The sequence below is a fragment of the Castor canadensis genome, chromosome 1 (genome assembly GCF_047511655.1).
Source record: "Castor canadensis chromosome 1, mCasCan1.hap1v2, whole genome shotgun sequence".
NCBI classification, from domain to species: Eukaryota; Metazoa; Chordata; class Mammalia; order Rodentia; family Castoridae; genus Castor; species Castor canadensis.
The window spans coordinates 16630210-16636670 of record NC_133386.1 but is presented as its reverse complement, the minus strand read 5'-3'; the positions used below and the strand labels follow the sequence as shown (position 1 = coordinate 16636670).

Sequence of the window (6461 nt, the reverse complement as noted above, 5' to 3'; positions counted from 1 at the left end):
TTCCATGTGTCTTTAATTCCCACCTCTTAAATGTCCTATCCCCATATACTACCCTTAACTCTCTGCTAATTCGTTGAATGAGCTTTTCTTGAAAGAAGATTCCTTTAGAGACAATGATAAAGCCAATCAGCAAAAGCAAGATGGAATCCTCCTTCCCTTAAGGACAGGAGTCCTTCCATCTCATTTAAAGACCCTAACATCTACTCAGACTGACAGCCAAGTGGATGAGGATTTCTCTCAGGGACTCACGGCCAAAAGATCACCAGATCTCTTTTGAAGTCTGCTCCCTCCTCTTCACACCATCACCAGCTGAGTCCCAGCTTTTGTCATCACTCCCCTGTATTGTTGGAATCAGCCCCACACCCTCCAATCTCTCCTGTATATTGTTTCCAGAATTATCTTTGAAAAACACAATGTGGTCACTGTATTCTCTACCTGCTCTCTTTCAGTAGTTCTCTGTCGTCTTTCAGGAACTGGCTCTTGCCTGCTTCTCCCCTACATCCCACTGATCTACCACACAAGTCTTAGGTTCCCAAATTAATAATCACCTTAGAGTTTCCGAGGGTGTTGACACTTTATCATACTTTCAGACCATCACCTTATGAAATCCTTTCAGTCTTCTGACTCTGGTTCTCTGTATGCTATATATGCAGTTCACCTTATACCATGGGCCTCTCACATAAAAGCATATTGGCTTAAGTGCCCAACAGGGATCTCAATCTTACCATGTCCCAAAAAAAGTCATCACTGGTCTCCATTTCCATTACTCTGACCACAAACCTAAGAGACAAACCCTCTCTGCTATGCCCAGATTAGCCATCACTGAACATCCATCTGTCACTGGGGCCCTGACTGCAGTCCTTGTCACAGTCTCCAGACCACTTTAAAAACCACCTGCCAGGTCTGCCCACATCCGGTCTTGCTCCACAGATCCCACGTTCCTCACTGCAACCAGTGTTCTTTGAAGAACAGAAGTCAGATCATGTCACTGTTTGACATTCCAACGGCTTCCTAGAAACTTACAGGAAGCTCCTAAGACTTAGAGAGCCCTGTGCAAATCAGCCATCTCCTCCCCATCCCTTACTTTCTGTGTACACCTGTCTCTCCCTCAGCACTGTTCTCTAGCCACACTGGACTTCTCTCTATGTCCCAAGCACACCTACTTTACTCCTATCTCAGATCCTTCATGGTGGCTATCCCTCTCCATGACATACCATCTCTCAAAGGCTGGCCCCTTCCTGACTTTACATCCCAGGTTAACTGTCACTTCTTCAGAAAAGCCTTCCCTGATGTACCTCCATCACATCGCCTGTTTTGTGTGACGACTCTCATCACTGTTAGACTTGTTTATTAGCTGTTTTTTCATTGACTCCCCTCATGAAGGGATAAGATCCATGAGGGCCAGAACTTGCTCACCACTGTGTTTAGTGATGGTATCCAAATTATTTAACAATAAATATAGCATGGGCTCCACACCACGAGAGTGGATGGCAATCTTGAAACACTTGTGTAGCTGGATTTAGAAGTAGTGACTAGATGTCAGCCTTCTTATGACACCCAATATCTCAGCAGAGCATGGCTCTCTGCAAAAATCTGTAGAATTTATGAATGAATATATCAGTAAGTGCTTCTTGCTTACTTGCATTGTTCCATAATGAACATAGGTCTGTTTTACTAACGAAAAATTTGTTGGTCATCTAGATGGTGCCACCGTGCCTGATTTGAGCTCCTGTGAGTCCCAGGGATTTCTTCCAAGGTTAATTCTATTTGGAGACTACTATTCTTTTCAAATTTTTTCAAGTTTAATATATTTTTTTATTTCTCTAGCAAAAGTAACTTCACAATCTATTAAAAATAAAAATTTAACTGCATTCAATTTGCTCTTTTTTTCCATTAAAGAAAGCACAAAATAAAGGACAGCCGTATTCAACTAAATGTGTAATTATAATACACCGTTAGACTAAATCAAGTTCCTAAATAAGATGTGAAAATCTATGGTCCTTGTACCTTTCCTTTCTGAGCTGATAAAATACAATCCGAAAATTTAAATGAAACCTTACTGCAACTTAAGAATGTTTTGGTTTTGATTAGTAATTTCTCTAAAGTATCACTCCTTAAATAAGTTCCTAAAAATAGCAATATTGGAGCCATTGCACTTAATCTCACCTAGAAAAATTATTCTAAAGCTGTTGTGATTAAAAAAAAAAGGTTACAGAATTTCTCAGTATTCTAGTCCTAGATGGCTTTTCTAAAATTTTGATAATTTTCCAACACAAATAGTAACCAGTTAGATAATATATTCTAATTCAGCATGCTTAGCCAAATAATAAATACCTTAAGAAAAGTGAAACAGTTCTGTCCTTTTTCTGCTGTGGGATGTGAGAGTGATCTGGCTGTGACATCTGTCACCCCATAGATCACCGGGGTGATCTATGACTGGCTAGGTGGGTGTCCCCTTCCTCCCTCACTGCTCTATGTGTGTCCCTATGGAAGCAGCACACTGGTCAAAGAGGAGGACCTTCCGGGATAGAGGAGGGTCATTCAGAGGTATGCAAGTGGCCGCACTTCCCTGCTACAGCTCCAAACACATTCTCGTTGTCTGTGACACTCCTTGCCCTATACTGCTTTAATAGCAGTCACTTGTTCTCCCTTCATGACTCACCTCTTCTAACCTAAATAGCGCTGACTCAGCATTTCACTTCACTTAATTTAGATGTCTAGATTTAATTTAGATATTTAAGACCAAATGTAATGATTTATTAAAAATAGTCTTAAGAACAAAATTTCTACAAATCAGTTTCTAACAAATCAAAGAACCTTTAATTGTAGAACACTAATGGAAAATAATAATATAAGAAACTTTGTCTTCTTAACTTCAAGGATAGGAAAATAGACCTAAGATAAGTAAATTATGCTACAAGTGCTTATTTTTTCTGCACATGATCAACTTTCATATCGTAAGTGATACATTAATTACATATTACATTGTCATTTCAAAAAAGCTTCCCAAGATGCCTTTAATAAAGTTCTTCTGTGCTGGATATATATTTGATTAGACATAACTTAGACTAAACTTCTCTAGAAGTACTTATTTCATAATTATAAATCCATAAGAAAGATATAAACACAAAATCATAATCTATCAAAAATTCAGTTTTTAACAGATCTGTACATTCTTGTACACCTGTACTCTTGATGGCATCAGTCTGTGTTATGCTCACAAGTGTATGAATTTTCCAGTTTTGTGGGGAATTATTCAGTGTACCAAAAATTAACTGTATTTAAAATTATTGTTTAGCAAAAAACAAGTCAAATAGTATTGCATTACATTCCAAATGACAATTGAGTGTTTTACTTAAAGTCTCAGTAGTAAAATCTAAATCAAAAGAAATGTGCCTTCCATATGACATGTTTTCAATATTCAAGGAACATCCTGAATGCAGAGTTTTAAAGATAACTACACTAGGTATAAGCAAAGAATCAATAAAAAAATTAAAAATCAAGACTGCTAGAACTGATTATTTCATTAAGAGCAGTCTCAAAGGGCTTGAGTCTTAGTTGGAGGAAAATAAAGTAAATCACATATTCTGATTTAGTCAGGATGAAAGATAGTCATATTATAAAGAGAAAAATAGAGAGTTATATTGTCATTCTAGAACCATCTCCTTCATAATGCTGGTACTGAATTTTTCAAGATAATTTTAAAGTACAATAGAAGAATGGTATTAGTCATTTGTGAATGAAAGCATATTACTACTTAGAGTAAACCCAATACTGGACATAATACAGAACAAAAAAATTTTATTATTCAGCTTACTTAAGGTTATAAAAAAAATTCAGTCTTTTGACCCATTTTCATATGTATCACTCAGTTTCTGAAGATTTCAAGTCACTTAACCTAGAACTCTGAAAAGCATGAATAATCCCTTCTGTAGCAACTGTATATTCTATAGTTCATCAAACTTACTGTTCTAATATACCAAAGGACTTAAATATGAAGAAAATGAGAGCAATTGCCATTATCTTAAAAACCAAGTGAAGCATGCACCCTTATGGTTCCATGAATTGTAAAACGTAACCAGGTCACTAGAACAAAATACTAGTGTACAACTTTCACAATTTCTAGCAGCAAATCACCTGGAATAGCCAAAGACATGTTTTCATTGAACTGTAGATTAATTAATTTTTTATAAAAGTGATTTCAAAAATTACTCTAAAGTATTATTCAACTGCACACAACATGAAGAGAATCAAAGATTTTGTTTAGCTACACTTCTTCCTATGGAATCAGATGAACCAGGAACCTTAGTAGTTTCAACAAAAACAGATTCAAAGCTTGCTTCCTGTTCATCCAAAGAATCAGCAATCGTGACTACTTTAATTAGTGTTGGGTTGATAAAAGATTTTTGATACTTGGAAATTTTACTCAATTCTACTGTTTTTCTACCTCTTTCCAAATATTTTGACATTTGCAGGTATACATTCTGTTGTTTCATAATCAAGACTAGCCAGAAGCCAGCTACACACTTTGGGTGGCTATTTTTTGAGAGCTAAGTTTAACATATCACCAGCACAGAAAGAAATTTCTTCTTCAGATACAGCAGCAAAATCATATTCTGCTCTAGCAAAATGGTCATCCTGGCCACATGCCCAGTTGATGTTGCCTGTTACTTCATCACCATGAGTGGACAGAAGCTCCAGGTGAGATAAGGACCACCAAGGATAACAGCAAAGAATAAGAATATTGACCGAGATTTTGCTGAGTTAACTGCTTGGTCCTCACACCAAGGCAGGCCACAGCTCCTTCACTTTCTGTCCACAGGTCTTTACTCCAGAACTTCTTCTCCAGCCCATCAGCCTATCTGTCTATAAAATATCTTATAGTTCTAGCTATAAGATTGAAACTGTTATAGACAGCTCAAAAGGTAGCACCTATCATCATGTTGACAGAGGCAAATGCACAGACAATACTTTCAGTGACTAAAGTGCACTTCTGCTGCTTTCTTCAGCTTGCTGAACCAGTCTAGTGGGTAGAAGGTCATCTACACAGAGGCGGTTAAAGCCCAATCCATTGTATCCATAACTGTAAGGGCTATAGCTTCCATAAAATGAATTTCCATGGGCACCTTAGCCAGAAGAAAATGAACTACATGCAGGTATGAGAGTATGTTCACAGTGCTTCTCCCCCTCTACTGGGACGGCCTTGGAAGAATATGTGGGGGTCATTCTGGTAAGTGTTGGTTGTCCAGGTCTTATCAATAAAGTAGGACCCAAATCAGCAGATAGGGAAGTAGGGCTGGATTCCTGTCCCTATCTGGTCCCCGGAATTCTGCGGGTTTCCCAGGGTTTCTGGGGAGGCAGTGACTGGGATTCCATCTCTCCACTTCTACTTGGATTCTGCTTCCTGCTGAGCTGTTCTTTTCAATTTTATTTGGACTAATAGTCTGGAATTTGGGTACAACCTGTTTTTCTTCAAAGTCCCCAGAGCTTGGATGGGGGTTCTAGCAGGGGATCACAGCTACACATACATGCACCCTTGACCAAAGATAGATCCTCCTGTATTGGGGAAGTTCATCCTTTTCAACTGAAAAAGAGATACACATAGAATGGTGAAGGAGGAAGGGGACACCCACTTAGCCAGCCAGATCAGCTTAGTCATCCCTGGCAATCAATGAGTCACAGCCAGGTGGCCCCCACATCTACCATGATGGTCTTGATGTGACTTACCATGAGATTTCTAAGACTATGCAAAGGCTTCCTCCATTTTTACCAGATATGCTTGCCCTCTGCCTCAGAACAATTCCTTGTCACAGCCTCTAGCTGCCCAGACTTCTTTGGGGAGCAGGGTAAAACCCATTCAAAATCCACCTGTATTACAAGCTCTGTGACCTTAAGAAAGTCACTTAATTTTTCCAAGCCAAAGTCTCCTCATAGATAATGAGGTGATGATGGTGGTGATAACGATGGCATCCTGTTTCACTGGGCTTTCACAAGGAACTGTTAAGTAAATGCCTGTGAGCTGCTCCACACAGTGACTGGCACATACAGAGGAAGGACAGAGTAGCTGTTCATTTTATTGCTTATCCCAGGAGCAGGCAAACCAAGGCTGAAGTGCCAAATCCAGCCATACCCATTTATTTACATATTGTCTATGGCTGTCTTCACCACAATTGCATAGTTGAGTCATTGCAACAGAGACAGCGTGCCACAAAGCCTAACATATTTCCTAGATGACTCTTTACAGAAACAGCTTCACAACCCTTGGTTTCGTCTGTTGCACCTCTCCTCCCCCACCAGTGGTATCCCCTCTGGGGACAGAAACTGCTAGTGACCTCCCAATACCTGTTTTTCCCTGTGATCATAATCAAATCCTGCACATGGCTGGAATATGGACTGTGTTTCTCAGACTCCCTTGCTACCAAAGGTAGCCATGTGACTGGGTCCTGGCCAATGGGATGTAA

At 39.2% G+C, this 6461-nt stretch overlaps 1 pseudogene; it reads right to left on the bottom strand.

Moving 5' to 3' along the window:
* Positions 1-4250: 4250 nt before the first annotated feature.
* Positions 4251-5376, bottom strand: LOC109676880 (peroxisomal membrane protein PEX13 pseudogene; annotated as a pseudogene).
* Positions 5377-6461: the final 1085 nt, after the last annotated feature.